This window comes from Pseudophryne corroboree (genome assembly GCF_028390025.1).
Source record: "Pseudophryne corroboree isolate aPseCor3 chromosome 3 unlocalized genomic scaffold, aPseCor3.hap2 SUPER_3_unloc_6, whole genome shotgun sequence".
In the NCBI taxonomy this organism is placed as follows: domain Eukaryota; kingdom Metazoa; phylum Chordata; class Amphibia; order Anura; family Myobatrachidae; genus Pseudophryne; species Pseudophryne corroboree.
In genome coordinates, this window is record NW_026967552.1 from 1341182 (window position 1) to 1358072 (window position 16891).

Sequence of the window (16891 nt, forward strand, 5' to 3'; positions counted from 1 at the left end):
GTCCACAGGAATGGAAAAAACACAAGGAGAAGACCCGACAGATGCTCCTTTTTCAGCCCTCCGCTCTCTGAGACGACGATCAATCTTAATAGAGAGCTCCATGAGTTTATCGAGAGTCTCAGGAGCGGGATACTGAAGGAGACTGTCTTTTATAGACTCGGATAAGCCGAGGCGAAACTGACTGCGCAGGGCTGGGTCATTCCATCCACAGTCGTTCGACCAACGGCGAAACTCCGTACAATAAATCTCTGCGGGATTCCTACCCTGTCTGAGGGCACGCAACTGACTCTCGGCGGATGCCTCTCTATCAGGGTCGTCATACAATAGCCCTAAAGACCCCAGAAAGGCGTCTACAGACAATAAAGCCGGATCGTCTGTCTTTAAGCCAAAAGCCCAGGTCTGAGGATCCCCCTGTAGCAAAGAAATAATAATTCCTACCCGCTGAGATTCCGTACCTGAGGAGACAGGTCTTAAACGAAAATACAGTTTACAAGACTTTTTAAAATTAAAAAACTGCTTTCTATCCCCAGAAAAACGGTCAGGCAGATGCATTTTTGGTTCAGGAATGACCCTCGGGGAAGTCCGTAACAGATCTTCCTGTGACCTCACCCGAAGGGACAGATCTTGAACCATCTGAGTAAGCTCTTGAATCTGGCTAACTAAAAGCTGGCCAGGATTTGGCCAAACACCGGAGGGATTCATGAGGCTGACAAATCTCCCAACAGAATAAGGGAAAAAATTAACTCCTGTTTAATTTTAAATTTTAGTCTGGCCGGTGATAATGTTATGATTCCCGTACTCCAGACCAGAGGAGATCTTTATGGCAGAGGTCAGAGTACTGGAAAGATATGCTGGTACGGGAGCAGGAAAGCCTAGTAACCCCTGGCGCCCTAACTCCGTTGTCTCGCCCGTGTTATCAGAAATCCCCTGCGAGACTATGGTTGCTTGAGCCCATGGCAGCCGCGTTCGAAGGGCGGATTATGTCTGCCCAACCCCGATGCCCCCTCAGGTCTTAATGGGAGACAAAGGGAAATCCGAGACAGGGTGATAACAAGGGGCCCTCTGACTAAGCAACCAGGCCAGGGGTTACAAGCTATCTAACTTAAACCAAAAGTATGTGCGGACAAACCGCCAGGGAAAAGGACAACCAAAGATCCACTGATCCGTTACTCCTAGCCAGCACCGCTGGATACCAGAGTGGATTTGTGGGAGCGGAATCCTCCGCAAAAGCTCCAGAACACAATAAACTAAATAATAAATAGTAAGCGGTCAAGCCGCAACACACGGCTACGCCGCGACTCACGAACACCACAGGATGTTAAAGGTGCTCGGTCGGACTCCAGGAATAGATGACAAATTCCGAGTACTGGATCACTGAGGACAGGAACAACCGGGTTGAGCAGGACTGGAAACTCTCTGTAACTGACACAGCAAACAGGAAGCTATCACAGGCGTCTGTGAGAAGTCCTGGGAGTGCTTAAATTTGGGAGCCCTCCAATCATGATCCAGACAGGGTAATCACATAATGATGCCGTGCAGCTGCATGCTGCACGGCCAGAATACACAAGCACTGATTAATTAAGACCCAGCAACGGGGAACGCGGTCTGACCGTGGCGTCCCCGTTGCTAGGGTCTGAGCGGCTCCGTGCGCCCGGCGTCTAGCGTTGCTAGGGAGCCGGCGGCTGTCTGCCTGCGGCGTCCCTAGTTGCTAGGCGCCGGGCCGCACTGACGGGCGGACCCTCGGCGCCTAACACACTGAAGGCACAAAAGGGGGCTGAATATGCAGCACTCCCTTTACAAACGTCTGAACTTCAGGTAGAGAAGCCAACTCTTTTTGAAAGAAAATGGATAGGGCCAAAATCTGGACCTTAATGGAACCCAATTTTAGGCCCAAATTCACTCCGGACTGTAGGAAGTGAAGGAAACGGCCCAGCTGGAATTCCTCCGTAGGAGCATTCCTGGCCTCACACCAAGCAACATATTTTCGCCATATACGGTGATAATGTTGAGCTGTCACGTCCTTCCTAGCCTTTATCAGCGTAGGAATGACCTCATCCGGAATGCCTTTCTTGCTAGGATCCGGCGTTCAACCGCCATGCCGTCAAACGCAGCCGCGGTAAGTCTTGGAACAGACAGGGCCCCTGTTGCAACAAGTCCTGTCTTAGAGGAAGAGGCCACGGTCCTCTGTGAGCATTTCTTGCAGATCTGGATACCAAGTCCTTCGTGGCCAATCTGGAACAATGAGTATTGTTCTCACTCCTCTTTTTCTTATTATCCTCAGCACCTTGGGTATGAGAGGAAGAGGAGGAAATACATAAAACCGACTGGAACACCCACGGTGTCACCAGGGCGTCTACAGCTATTGCCTGAGGGTCTCTTGACTTTGCGCAATACCGCTGTAGCTTTTTGTTGAGGCGGGATGCCATCATGTCCACCTGTGGCAGTTCCCACCGACTTGTAATCTGTGTGAAGACTTCCTGATGAAGTCCCCACTCTCCCGGGTGGAGGTCGTGTCTGCTGAGAAAGTCTGCTTCCCAGTTGTCCACTCCCGGAATGGACACTGCTGACAGTGCGCTTACGTGATTCTCCGCCCAGCGAAGAATCTTGGTGGCTTCCGCCATCGCCACTCTGCTCCTTGTGCCGCCTTGACAGTTTACATGAGCTACTGCGGTGATGTTGTCTGACTGAATCAGAACCGGTTGGTCACGAAGCAGGGTCTCCGCTTAACGTAGGGCGTTGTATATGGCCCTTAATTTCAGGATGTTGATGTGAAGGCAAGTCTCTTGACTTGACCATAGACCTTGGAAATTTCTTCCCTGTGTGACTGCACCCCAAACTCGGAGGCTGGCGTTCGTGCTCACCAGGACCCAGTCCTGAATGCCGAATCTGCGGCCCTCGAGAAGGTGAGCACTCTGCAGCCACCACAGGAGAGATACCCTGGCCCTGGGGGATAGGGTGATCAACTGATGAATCTGTGACCCGGACCACTTGTCCAGTAGGTCCCATTGGAAAGTCCTCGCATGGAACCTGCTGAAGGGAGTCATGAGTTTCTGGGCCTTCTCTATCTGAAGGTAAACCCATTTCTGGTCTGTATCCAGAATCATACCCAAGAAGGGCAGACGAGTTATAGGAACCAACTGTGACCTCGGGAAATTGAGAATCCAGCCATGTTGCTGTGACACCTTCAGCGAAAGTGACACGCTGTTCAACAACTGCTCTTTTGATCTCGCCCTTATTAGGAGATCGTCCAAGTATGGGACAACTGTGACTCCCTGCTTGCGTAGGAGCACCATTATTTACACCAATTACCCTGAAATTGGTCATGACAATCCTGTACCGCAATTTTCAGGTACGCCTGATGGGGTGGATAAATGGGAACATGAAGGTATGCAGCATTTATGTTTAGATACAACATCAAATCCCCCCCTTCCAGGCTGGCGATGATCGCTCTGGGCGATTCCACTTTAAATTTGAACCTTTTCCCGTATAGGTTCAGAGATTTTAATTTTAAAAATAGGTCTGACCGAACCGTACGGTTTCGGGACTACAGCCAAGGTTGAGTAGGAATGACTTCATCCGGAATGCCTTTCTCGCCTTCCTTGTTGCAGGAGGGGTACCTTGAGCACCACCTGTTGGAGGTACAATGTGAATTGTATTTAATATTATCTCCCTTCCTGGGGAGAAGCCGGTAGGTCCGATAAGGAAAAACCGGCGAGGAGGCACCTTTCGAATCCCAGCTTGTAACCCTGAGAAACATTTTTTTTATTGCCCCGGGAACCACCTGTGAGTGAACTCAGATGTGGCTGAAGAGTCGAAGACGTGCTCCCACTGGGGCGGACTCCCTTACCGGAGCTTCAGCATCATGCGTTGGATGTAGTAGAGGCCGTGGAGGACTTCTGTTCCTGGGAACTAGCTGTGCCCTGTACCCTTACCTCTGGTAAGAAAGGACGCTCCTCGTACTTTCTTGTTATTCTGCGACTGAAAGAACTGCATTTGATAATGTCGTGCTTTCTTAGGCTGTGAGGGAATATAAGGCAAAAGATCAGAATTACCAGCTATAGCTGTGGAGACAAGGTCCGAGAGCCCTTCTCCACACAATTCCTCAGCCTTGTAAGGTAAACCTTCCATATGCCTCTTTTAGTCGACATCACCTGTCCATTGCATGTTCCACAGGACACTTCTAGCAGAAATCGACATAGCGTTGACGCTAGAACCCAGTAGACTAATGTCTCTTTGGGCATGTTTTTTATATATATATATATATATATATATATGTAGCAATAGAGGAATAGGCGCCTTTGGGATGTATTTCCTCCCAATAATAAATAGGATTCAGCAGGAATCTCTAGACGTATATTAATATATGTTTGCTCAATATTTTAGAGCATAAAAATCACATTAACATGTTCCATATAAAATTTATTAAAACATAAAAACACAAGCAATGGTACAATGAATTAAGTATCCATCCTTAACAAATGACACCGAACAATTATACAGAGGACAAGTAGAATAACTTTTACAGACTCCTCCTTCTCCTTATAGCAAGTTTGGAGATTGGTGTGACAAATAGAAAAACCCAACGCGTTTCGTCTTGCTCAAAGACTTCATCAGGGGTATATCTCGAATGCTTGATAAAAATTGATAGACTGTCACATGAATTAACACATAGGCGTTCAGGATACTTGAATACTACCCACACATCAGTGGGATATATAGATGAAAAATAGATTGGGCCTTTTATTTCAAATGCTTGACTGACAAGTTCAAATACACAGGTCTAACAAGGGTTCATATAGATGTGTGACCCTCCAGCAGATCAGCAGTGTTCAGCTCAGTTCCAGTGTACATATTCCTATTTTTAGTCCCTCCTAACAAGGGACTTAGCGGAATTTGGGCAGCCATATCTAATTCCCCATTTTCTTGTTGTGTTAAAGCGCAGAGGGAGAGTATTTGTCTTTATATATATATATATATATATATATATAAGTAATATATAATACTATATTACTTTAACATCCATCCATCTACATTGTATACCTGTGGTGTTTTTTTTTTTCTTCATACTAGTTTAGCAGTCTGCTGACAGTGTCCACCAGGTCCGTTATACAGTATATATATATATATATATATATATATATATATATAAGCACTGCAGTACGGTAGGCCACGGCTGTACCTACCTCTGTGTCGTCAGTGCACTCGTCGTCCATAAGTAATATAATACTATACTATCCATCCATCTACATTGTATACCTGTGGTGTTTTTTTTTCTTCATACTAGTTTAGCAGTCTGCTGACAGTGTCCACCAGGTCCGTTATATATACAGTATATTATATATATATAAGCAGTACGGTAGGCCACGGCTGTACCTACCTCTGTGTCGTCAGTGCACTCGTCGTCCATAAGTAATATACTATCCATCCATCTACATTGTATACCTGTGGTGGCTTTTAGTTGTGCGCATTAAAATATGGAGAACAAAAATGTGGGAGGTTAAAAAAATAGGGAAAGATCAAGATCTACTTCCACCTCGTGCTGAAGCTGCTGCCACTAGTCATGGCCGAGACTATGAAATGCCATCAACGTCGTCTGCCAAGGCCGATGCCCAATGTCATAGTACAGAGCATGTAAAATACAAAACACAAAAGATCAGTGAAAAAATGACCCAAAAATCAAAATTAAAAAGCGTCTGAGGAGAAGCGTAAACTTGCCAATATGCCATTTACGACACGGAGAGGCAAGGAACGGCTGAGGCCCTGGCCTATGTTCATGGCTAGTGGTTCAGCTTCACATGAGGATGGAAGCACTCATCCTCTCGCTAGAAAAAAAGAAAAGACTTAAGCTGGCAAAAGCACAGCAAAGAACTGTGCGTTCTTCGAAATCCCAAATCCCAAAGGAGAGTCCAATTGTTTCGGTTGCGATGCCTGACCTTCCCAACACTGGACGGGAAGAGCTTGCGCCTTCCACCATTTGCACGCCCCCTGCAAGTGTTGAAAGGAGCACCCGCAGTCCAGTTCCCGATAGTGAAATTGAAGATGTCAGTGTTGAAGTACACCAGGATGAGGATATGGGTGTTGCTGGCGCTGGGGAGGAAATTGACAAGGAGGATTCTGATGGTGAGGTGGTTTGTTTAAGTCAGGCACCCGGGGAGACACCTGTTGTCTGTGGGAGGAATATGGCCATTGACATGCCTGGTGAAAATATAAAAAAAAATCAGCTCTTCAGTGTGGAAGTATTTCAACAGAAATGCGGACAACTGGTGTCAAGCCGTGTGTTGCCTTTGTCAACCACCTCGGAACATCCTCCCTTATACGTCACCTGCAGGGCATTCATAATAAGTCAGTGACAAGTTCAAAAACTTTGGGCGACAGCGGAAGCAGTCCACTGACCAGTAAATACCTTCCTCTTGTAACCAAGCTCGCGCAAACCACACCACCAACTCCCTCAGTGTCAATTTCCTCCTTACCCAGGAAAGCCAATAGTCCTGCAGGCCATGTCACTGGCAAGTCTGACGAGTCCTCCTGCCTGGGGTTCCTGCCTGGGGTTCCCCCGATGCATCCTTGAGTGTAACGCCTACTGCTGCTGGCGCTGCTGTTGTTGCTGCTGGGAGTCATCCCAGAGGGGAAGTCAGAAGACCACTTGTACTACTTCCAGTAAGCAATTGATTGTCCAACAGTCCTTTGCGAGAAAGATGAAATATCACAGCAGTCATCCTATTGCAAAGCGGCTAACTGAGGCCTTGACAACTATGTTGGTGTTAGACGTGCATCCGGTATCCGCCGTTAGTTCACAGGGAACTAGACAATTGCTTGAGGTAGTGTGCCCCCGTTACCAAATACCATCTAGGTTCCACTTCTCTAGGCAGGCGATACCGAGAATGTACACGGACGTCAGAAAAAGACTCACCAGTGTCCTAAAAAATGCAGTTGTACCCAATGTCCACTTAACCACGGACATGTGGACAAGTGGAGCAGGGCAGACTCAGGACTATATGACTGTGACAGCCCACTGGGTAGATGTATTGCCTCCCGCTGCAAGAACAGCAGCGGCGGCACCAGTAGCAGGATCTCGCAAACGCCAACTCGTTCCTAGGCAGGCTACGCTTTGTATCACCGCTTTCCAGAATACGCACACAGCGTATATGCTTCAGAGGATGGAGGAGCAGCAAAAGGCCATTCAAGCCTATACATCTGGCCACGATATAGGCAAAGGAGGTGGAATGCACCTGTCTCAAGCACAGTGGAGAATGATTTCAACGTTGTGCAAGGTTCTGCAACCCTTTGAACTTGCCACACGTAAAGTCAGTTCAGACACTGCCAGCCTGAGTCAGGTCATTGCCCTCATCAGGCTTTTGCAGAAGAAGCTGGAGGCATTGAAGGAGGAGCTAAAACAGAGCGATTCCGCTAGGCATGTGGGACTTGTGGATGGAGCCCTTCATTCGCTTAACCAGGATTCACGTGTGGTCAATCTGTTGAAATCAGAGCACTACATTTTGGCCACCGTGCTCGATCCTAGATTTAAAACCTACGTTGGATCTCTCTTTCCGGCAGACACAAGTCTGCAGAGGTTCAAAGAACTGCTGGTGAGAAAATTGTCAAGTCAAGCGGAACGCGACCCGTCAACATCTCTTCCTTCACATTCTCACGCAACTGGGGCTGCGAGGAAAAGGCTACGAATTCCGAGCCCACCCGCTGGCGGTGATGCAGGGCAGTCTGGAGTGACTGCTGATGCTGACATCTGGTCCGGACTGAAGGACCTGCCAACGATTACTGACATGTCGTCTACTGTCACTGCATATGATTCTCTCACCATTGAAAGAATGGTGGAGGATTTATATTAGTGACCGCATCCAAGTAGGCACGTCAGACAGTCCGTACGTATACTGGCAGGAAAAAGAGGCAATTTGGAGGCCCTTGCAGAAACTGGCTTTCTTCTACCTAAGTTGCCCTCCCTCCAGTGTGCACTCCGAAAGAGTGTTTAGTGCCGCCGCTCACCTTGTCAGCAATCGGCGTACGAGGTTACTTCCAGAAAATGTGGAGAAGATGATGTTCATTAAAATGAATTATAATCAATTCCTCCATGGAGACATTCACCAGCAGCAATTGCCTCCAGAAAGTACACAGGGATCTGAGATGGTGGATTCCAGTGGGGACGAATTAATAATCTGTGAGGAGGGGAATGTACACAGTGAAAGGGGTGATGAATCGGAGGATGATGATGAGGTGGACATCTTGCCTCCGTAGAGCCAGTTTGTGCAAGGAGAGATTGATTGCTTCTTTTTTGGTGGGGGCCCAAACCAACCAGTCATTTCAGTCACAGTCGTGTGGCAGACCCTGTCGCTGAAATGATGGGTTCGTTAAAGTGTGCATGTCCTGTTTTTACAACATAAGGGTGGGTGGGAGGGCCCAAGGACAATTCCATCTTGCACCTCTTTTTTCTTTCATTTTTCTTTGCGTCATGTGCTGTTTTTGGAGTATTTTTTGGAAGGGCCGTCCTGCGTGAGATGGGCCAGGTGTTTGTGTCGGCCACTAGGGTCGCTTAGCTTACTCACACAGCTACCTCATTGCGCCTCTTTTTTTCTTTGCGTCATGTGCTGTTTGGGGAGTATTTTTTGGAAGGGCCATCCTTCGTGACACTGCAGTGCCACTCCTAGATGGGCCAGGTGTTTGTGTCGGCCACTAGGGTCGCTTAGCTTACTCACACAGCTACCTCATTGCGCCTCTTTTTTTCTTTGCGTCATGTGCTGTTTGGGGAGTATTTTTTGGAAGGGCCATCCTGCGTGACACTGCAGTGCCACTCCTAGATGGGCCAGGTGTTTGTGTCGGCCACTAGGGACGCTTAGCTTAGTCGTCACACAGCTACCTCATTGCGCCTCTTTTTTTCTTTGCGTCATGTGCTGTTTGGGGAGTATTTTTTTGAAGGGCCATCCTGCGTGACAATGCAGTGCCACTCCTAGATGGGCCAGGTGTTTGTGTCGGCCACTTGTGTCGCTTAGCTTAGCCATCCAGCGACCTCTGTGCAAATTTTAGGACCAAAAGTAATATTGTGAGGTGTGAGGTGTTCAGAATAGACTGGAAATGAGTGTAAATTATGGTTATTGAGGTTAATAATACTATGGGATCAAAATGACCCCTATATTCTATGATTTAAGCTGTTTTTTAGGGTTTTTTGAAAAAAACACCCGAATCCAAAACACAACCGAATCCGACAAAAAAAAAATCGGTGAGGTTTTGCCAAAACGCGTTCGAACCCAAAACCCGAAAAATTTCCGGTGCACATCACTAATATATATATATATATATATATATATATATATATATACATACATACATACATACTAGGGTCAATACCATGGTATCCTTATCTAGGGTTCAAATCTCCGATGATAAGGTATCTGTCCACGCTGTTACAGCGCTATAAACCCATGCCGACACAATCGCCGGTCTGAGTAGTATACCAGAATGTGTGTAAATGGACTTCATAGTACTTTTACTGCAACCAATATGCAGGATCCCTGAGGATAGCTGTTAAGTCAGCGCTACCTTTTGGGTAAACGTGACAAAGCCTTGTCCACCCTAGGGGAAGATTCCCATCGTATCCTGGCCCTAGTGGGGAAAGGATACTCCCTGAGAATTCTTTTTGGGAAGCTGCAGCTTCTTGTCTGGAGATTCCCGCTCTTTTTCCTCATGAGAGGAGGGAAATTGACCTCAGCTTTCTTCCCCTTAGACATGTGTACCCTCGTGTCAGGGACAGATGAGTCATCAGTGAAATGCAAATCATCTTTTATTACAATAATCATATATTGAATACTTTTCTGCCAGTCTTGGCTGTACTTTGCATTAACGTAGTTGACACTGGAGTCAGGCTCCGTGTCGATATCAGTGTCTATTATTTTGGATAGTGAGCATTGAGAGACTCTGAAGTCTCTGCGACATAGGGACAGACATGGGTAGATTCCCTGTCTGTTCTCTAATCTTTTGTGCAATAAATTTACCTGAGCACTTTATTTCACATATCCAATCAGGTGTCGGCGTTGTCAACGGAGACACCCTCTCACACACATATTTGCTCCATCTCCTCCTTAGGAGAGCCTTTTACCTCAGACATGTCGGCACACATGTACCGACACACCACACACTCAGGGAATGCTCATCTGAAGACAATTCCCCCACAAGGACCTTTGGAGAGACAGAGAGAGAGTATGCCAGCACACACCCCAGCGCTATATGACCCAGGAAAAAACACAGCAATTTAATGTTTACCCAGTAGCGCTGTTATTGTCTGCGCCGAATTATGTGCCCTCCCTCTTCTTTAAAACCCTCTCTTCTACCGTGGTATAAGCAGGGGAGAGTCCGGGGAGCTTCCTCTCAGCGGTGCTGTGGAGAAAAACATGGCGCTGGTGAGTGCTGAGGGAGAAGCCCCGCCCCCTCGACGGCGGGCTTCTGTCCCACTTAAAGTGTAAAATTGGCGGGGGCTCATGCTTATATACAGTGTCCAGCTGTATATATGCTCCTTTTGCCAAATAAGAGGTTTATATTGCTGCCCAGGGCCCCCCCCCTGCGCCCTGCACCCTTACAGTGACCGGAATATGTGGTGTTTGGGAGCAATGGCGCACAGCTGCAGTGCTGTGCTTTACCTCAGTGAAGAACGGAGTCTTCTGCCGCCTGTGAAGTCTTCTTTGCTTCTAATACTCACCCGGCTTCTGTCTTCCGGCTCTGCGAGGGGGACGGTGGTGCGGCTCTGGGATCGGACGGCGAGGGTGAGATCCTGCGTACGATCCCTCTGGAGCTAATGGTGTCCAGTAGCCTAAGAAGCAGGACCTAGCTTCAGCGAGTAGGGATGCTTCACTCCCCTCTGTCCCACGATGCAGGGAGTCTGTTGCCAGCAGATCTCCCTGAAAATAAAAAACCTAACAAAATACTTTCTTATAGCAAACTCAGGAGAGCTCACTGAAAAGCACCCAGCTCGTCTGGGCACAGTATCAAACTGAGGTGTGGAGGAGGGGCATAGAGGGAGGAGCCAGTGCACACTAGAACCTAAATTCTTTCTTAAAATGCCCATGTCTCCTGCAGTGTTAGGCGCCGAGGGTCCGCCCGTCAGTGCGGCCCGGCGCCTAGCAACTAGGGACGCCGCAGGCAGACAGCCGCCGGCTCCCTAGCAACGCTAGACGCCGGGCGCACGGAGCCGCTCAGACCCTAGCAACGGGGACGCCACGGTCAGACCGCGTTCCCCGTTGCTGGGTCTTAATTAAGCAGTGCCTGTGCATTCTGGCCGTGCAGCATGCAGCTGCACGGCATCATTATGTGATTACCCTGTCTGGATCATGATTGGAGGGCTCCCAAATTTAAGCACTCCCAGGACTTCTCACAGACGCCGGTGATAGCTTCCTGTTTGCTGTGTCAGTTACAGAGAGTTTCCAGTCCTGCTCTACCCGGTTGTTCCTGTCCTCAGTGATCCAGTACTCGGAATTTGTCATCTATTCCTGGAGTCCGACCGAGCACCTTTAACATCCTGTGGTGTTCGTGAGTCGCGGCGTAGCCGTGTGTTGCGGCTTGACCGCTTACTATTTATTATTTAGTTTACTGTGTTCTGGAGCTTTTGCGGAGGATTCCGCTCCCACAAATCCACTCTGGTATCCAGCGGTGCTGGATAGGAGTATCGGATCAGTGGATCTTTGGTTGTCCTTTTCCCTGGCGGTTTGTCCGCACATACTTTTGGTTTAAGTTAGATAGCTTGTAACCCCTGGCCTGGTTGTTTAGTCAGAGGGCCCCTTGTTATCACCCTGTCTCGGATTTCCCTTTGTCTCCCATTAAGACCTGAGGGGGCATCGGGGTTGGGCAGACATAATCCGCCCTTCGAACGCGGCTGCCATGGGCTCAAGCAACCATAGTCTCGCAGGGGATTTCTGATAACACGGGCGAGACAACGGAGTTAGGGCGCTAGGGGTTACTAGGCTTCCTGCTCCCGTACCAGCATATCTTTCCAGTACTCTGACCTCTGCCATAAATATCTCCTCTGGTCTGGAGTACGGGAATCATAACATTATCACCGGCCAGACTAAAATTTAAAATTAACGGGAGTTAATTTTTTCCCTTATTCTGTTGGGAGATTTGTCAGCCTCATGAATCCCTCCGGTGTTGGGCCAAATCCTGGCCAGCTTTTAGTTAGCCAGATCCAAGAGCTTACTCAGATGGTTCAGGATCTGTCCCTTCGGGTGAGGTCACAGGAAGATCTGTTACGAACTTCCCCGAGGGTCATTCCTGAACCAAAAATGCATCTGCCTGACCGTTTTTCTGGGGATAGAAAGCAGTTTTTTAATTTTAAAGAGTCTTGTAAACTGTATTTTCGTTTAAGACCAGTCTCCTCAGGTACGGAATCTCAGCGGGTAGGAATTATTATTTCTTTGCTACAGGAAGATCCTCAGACCTGGGCTTTTGGCTTAAAGACAGACGATCCGGCTTTATTGTCTGTAGACGCCTTTCTGGGGTCTCTAGGGCTATTGTATGACGACCCTGATAGAGAGGCATCCGCCGAGAGTCAGTTGCGTGCTCTCAGACAGGGTAGGAATCCCGCAGAGATTTATTGTACGGAGTTTCGCCGTTGGTCGAACGACTGTGGATGGAATGACCCAGCCCTGCGCAGTCAGTTTCGCCTCGGCTTATCCGAGTCTATAAAAGACAGTCTCCTTCAGTATCCCGCTCCTGAGACTCTCGATAAACTCATGGAGCTCTCTATTAAGATTGATCGTCGTCTCAGAGAGCGGAGGGCTGAAAAAGGAGCATCAGTCGGGTCTTCTCCTTGTGTTTTTTCCATTCCTGTGGACATAGAGGAGCCCATGCAGATAGGCCTCTCCAAACTGTCTCCTGAAGAAAGAACCAGAAGGCAAAATTCTGGTCTTTGTTTATACTGTGGGGGTAAGGGACATTTTGCCCGTAGTTGTCCGAACAAGTCGGGAAACGCCTCGACCAAGTGAGTTGTGAGGGGGTTCACTTTGGTCTGCAGCTTATCTCCTCAAATAATTCACTGTTGGTTCCAGCTAAAGTTTCCTTTGGCAGCCTCTGTTCCTCGGTCTCGGCTTTTGTGGACAGTGGAGCTGCAGGGAACTTTATGGATTTAACATGGGCTAAGGCCTTAGGTATTCCTCAGTTAGCCTTGGGTAGGTGTATCACCATGCATGGTTTAGATGGGAGTCCCTTGTCCAATGGGGTTATTTCTCTCTGTACACCTTCTGTTCTACTTTCGGTAGGAGCTCTGCATTCTGAAAAGATTGAGTTTTTCCTTACCCATTGCCCAGCAGTTCCTGTGGTTCTGGGTCACCCTTGGCTGGCCTTTCATAATCCCATCATTGATTGGCAGTCGGGGGAGATCTTACAATGGGGTACCATCTGTAATAAGGAATGTATTACGCTTCCCATCAGAATAGCTGCTGTCATTCCCGCACCCATTCCTGTGGAATACCAGGATTTTGTTGATGTATTTTCCAAGGGCAATGCGGATATTCTGCCTCCCCATAGGCCTTATGATTGTGCTATCGAGTTAATTCCTGGTGCCACTTTGCCTAAGGGAAGGTTATATGCATTGTCCGGACCTGAAACTGTGGCCATGAATGAGTATGTTAAGGAAAGCCTAGGGAAAGGATTTATCAGGCCATCTAAATCCCCTTTAAGTGCAGGCTTCTTCTTCGTGGAGAAGAAGGATGGATCACTCAGACCTTGCATTGACTTTAGAGCCTTGAATAAAATCTCAGTAAAGAATACTTACCCTTTGCCGCTGATTTCGGTCCTCTTTGATCAGCTACGTTCGGCTGTGATTTTTTCTAAGATTGACCTGAGAGGAGCATATAACCTCATCAGAATCAAGTCAGGGGATGAGTGGAAAACGGCATTCAGTACTCAATCAGGCCACTATGAGTATCTGGTTATGCCATTCGGCCTGTCCAACGCTCCGGCAGTTTTCCAGGATCTCATTAACGATGTGCTCCGTGAATTTCTTGGAAGATTCGTTGTAGTCTACTTAGACGATATTTTGATATATTCTGACTCTATTGAACAACATGTTACCCAGGTGCGTCAGGTTCTAAAAAAATTACGTGAAAATCACCTATATGCCAAGCTGGAGAAGTGTGAATTTCATGTCACGGAGGTATCCTTTTTAGGGTACATTATTTCCCCTCGGGGATTCTGTATGGAACCAAAGAAGCTCCAAGCCATCCTAAGTTGGGCGCAACCCACCAATTTAAAAGCAATTCAGCGCTTTTTAGGGTTTGCGAATTACTATAGAAGATTTATTCACTCTTTCTCTGACCTAGTTGCTCCCATTGTGGCACTGACTAAAAAGGGAGCAGATCCTACCAACTGGTCACGTGAAGCGGAGTTATCTTTTCAGGCCTTGAAACAAGCCTTTGTCTCAGCCCCGGTCCTCAGACATCCCAACCCAGAATTGCCTTTCATTGTTGAGGTTGATGCCTCGGAGGTTGGAGTAGGGGCTATCCTATCTCAGAAGGATCCGGATTCCTTGGAATTACATCCTTGTGCCTTTATGTCCAGGAAATTCTCATCTGCTGAATCCAACTACGATGTTGGTAACCGGGAATTACTGGCTATTAAATGGGCTTTCGAGGAGTGGAGGCATTGGCTTGAAGGAGCCACTCATACCATTTCAGTTTTGACTGATCACAAAAATCTTCAATACATTGAATCAGCTAAACGGCTGAATGCCCGGCAAGCTCGGTGGGCTTTATTTTTTACTCGTTTCAAGTTCATTATCACCTTCAGGCCAGGTTCCAAGAATACCAAGGCAGATGCCCTGTCACGCAGTTTTCTTCCAGTTCAAGACAACAGTCCTGTTACTCCCATACTTCCGTCTTCAGTCATTCGGGCAGGTCTCACACAAGATTTATTTACCCAGTTAAAGCAGCTTCAACATCAAGCTCCTGGAAATACTCCTGCTGGTCGTCTTTATGTCCCCGAGTTTTTGAGAGCAACGGTTTTGACGGAGTTTCATGATAGCAAGGTTGCCGGGCATCCGGGGATCGCTAAAACTTTTGAATTAGTTTCCCGCTCGGTATGGTGGCCTGGTCTTTCCAAAGACATTAAGGAGTTTGTTTTTTCTTGTCAGGTCTGTGCACAGCATAAGGTTCCCCGTTCCTTGCCTATCGGTCAACTTATGCCCTTGAATGTTCCTCTTAGGCCATGGTCTCATATTTCCATGGATTTTGTGGTGGACCTCCCTCTGTCAGCCGGATGCCGAGTCATATGGGTGGTAGTGGACCGTTTTAGCAAAATGGCCCATTTCATTGCTCTTCCCCGATTGCCATCTGCCCAGGGATTGGCAGTCTTGTTCCTCCGCCATGTTTTCAGACTCCATGGGTTACCCACTGATATTGTTTCTGATCGGGGTCCACAATTCATTGCACAATTTTGGAAGTCTTTTTGTGCCTCATTAAAAATGAAATTATCTTTAACGTCTGGCTATCATCCCCAATCCAACGGGCAGACTGAGCGAGTTAATCAATCATTAAAACAATATTTGCGTTTGTACTCGGCCAAACTCCAAAATGACTGGTCTGAGTTTCTTCCGTTTGCAGAGTTTGCTTATAACAATGCCTGTCATTCCTCCACCAATGTATCTCCATTTTTTACAGTTTTTGGTTTTCACCCCAGAGCTAATTCCTTTTTTCAACAGTCTTCTGTCTCCTCACTGACCTTGACCTCTCATCTCAAACTCATTTGGAGAAAAGTGCACCTGGCTCTCAGAAAAGCGTCATTTCGGGAGAAAACATTTTCTGACAGGCTCCGGCGGCCGTGCACTTTTAAAGTTGGAGATAGGGTATGGTTGTCGACTCGCAACATTAAACTTCGACAAACCTCAGCCAGATTGGGTCCTAAATTTATTGGACCATTTCATATTATCAAAAAAGTCAATCCAGTTGCTTTCCGGTTACGTTTACCAAAAACTTTACGGATCGGAAATACCTTCCATTGCTCCTTGTTAAAACCATATGTTTCGTCCAGTAGATTTCCTCGCAAGATCTCTCAGGGGAAATCACCAATAGATGTACAGGGTCAGCAGGAGTTCTTAGTGGAGAAGGTTCTCGATTCCAAGTTGTCCCGGGGTCGGCTTTATTTTTTGGTACATTGGAGAGGTTATGGTCCAGAGGAAAGGTCTTGGGTCCTGGATGAGGATCTCCATGCCCCGAGGCTCAAAAAGGCATTTTTTCGAGAATTTCCTCAGAAACCTGGCCTTAGGGGTTCCTTGACCCCTCCTCAAGGGGGGGGTACTGTTAGGCGCCGAGGGTCCGCCCGTCAGTGCGGCCCGGCGCCTAGCAACTAGGGACGCCGCAGGCAGACAGCCGCCGGCTCCCTAGCAACGCTAGACGCCGGGCGCACGGAGCCGCTCAGACCCTAGCAACGGGGACGCCACGGTCAGACCGCGTTCCCCATTGCTGGGTCTTAATTAAGCAGTGCCTGTGCATTCTGGCCGTGCAGCATGCAGCTGCACGGCATCATTATGTAATTACCCTGTCTGATCATGATTGGAGGGCTCCCAAATTTAAGCACTCCCAGGACTTCTCACAGACGCCGGTGATAGCTTCCTGTTTGCTGTGTCAGTTACAGAGAGTTTCCAGTCCTGCTCTACCCGGTTGTTCCTGTCCTCAGTGATCCAGTACTCGGAATTTGTCATCTATTCCTGGAGTCCGACCGAGCACCTTTAACATCCTGTGGTGTTCGTGAGTCGCGGCGTAGCCGTGTGTTGCGGCTTGACCGCTTACTATTTATTATTTAGTTTACTGTGTTCTGGAGCTTTTGCGGAGGATTCCGCTCCCACAAATCCACTCTGGTATCCAGCGGTGCTGGATAGGAGTATCGGATCAGTGGATCTTTGGTT

At 47.9% G+C, this 16891-nt stretch overlaps 1 protein-coding gene across 1 annotated transcript in view; it reads right to left on the reverse strand.

Annotated features, from left to right (window-relative positions):
- The window catches only part of LOC134984525 (oocyte zinc finger protein XlCOF7.1-like), a 68682-nt gene that overhangs the window by 49416 nt on the left and 2375 nt on the right, over window positions 1-16891 (reverse strand). The window lies entirely within an intron of this gene.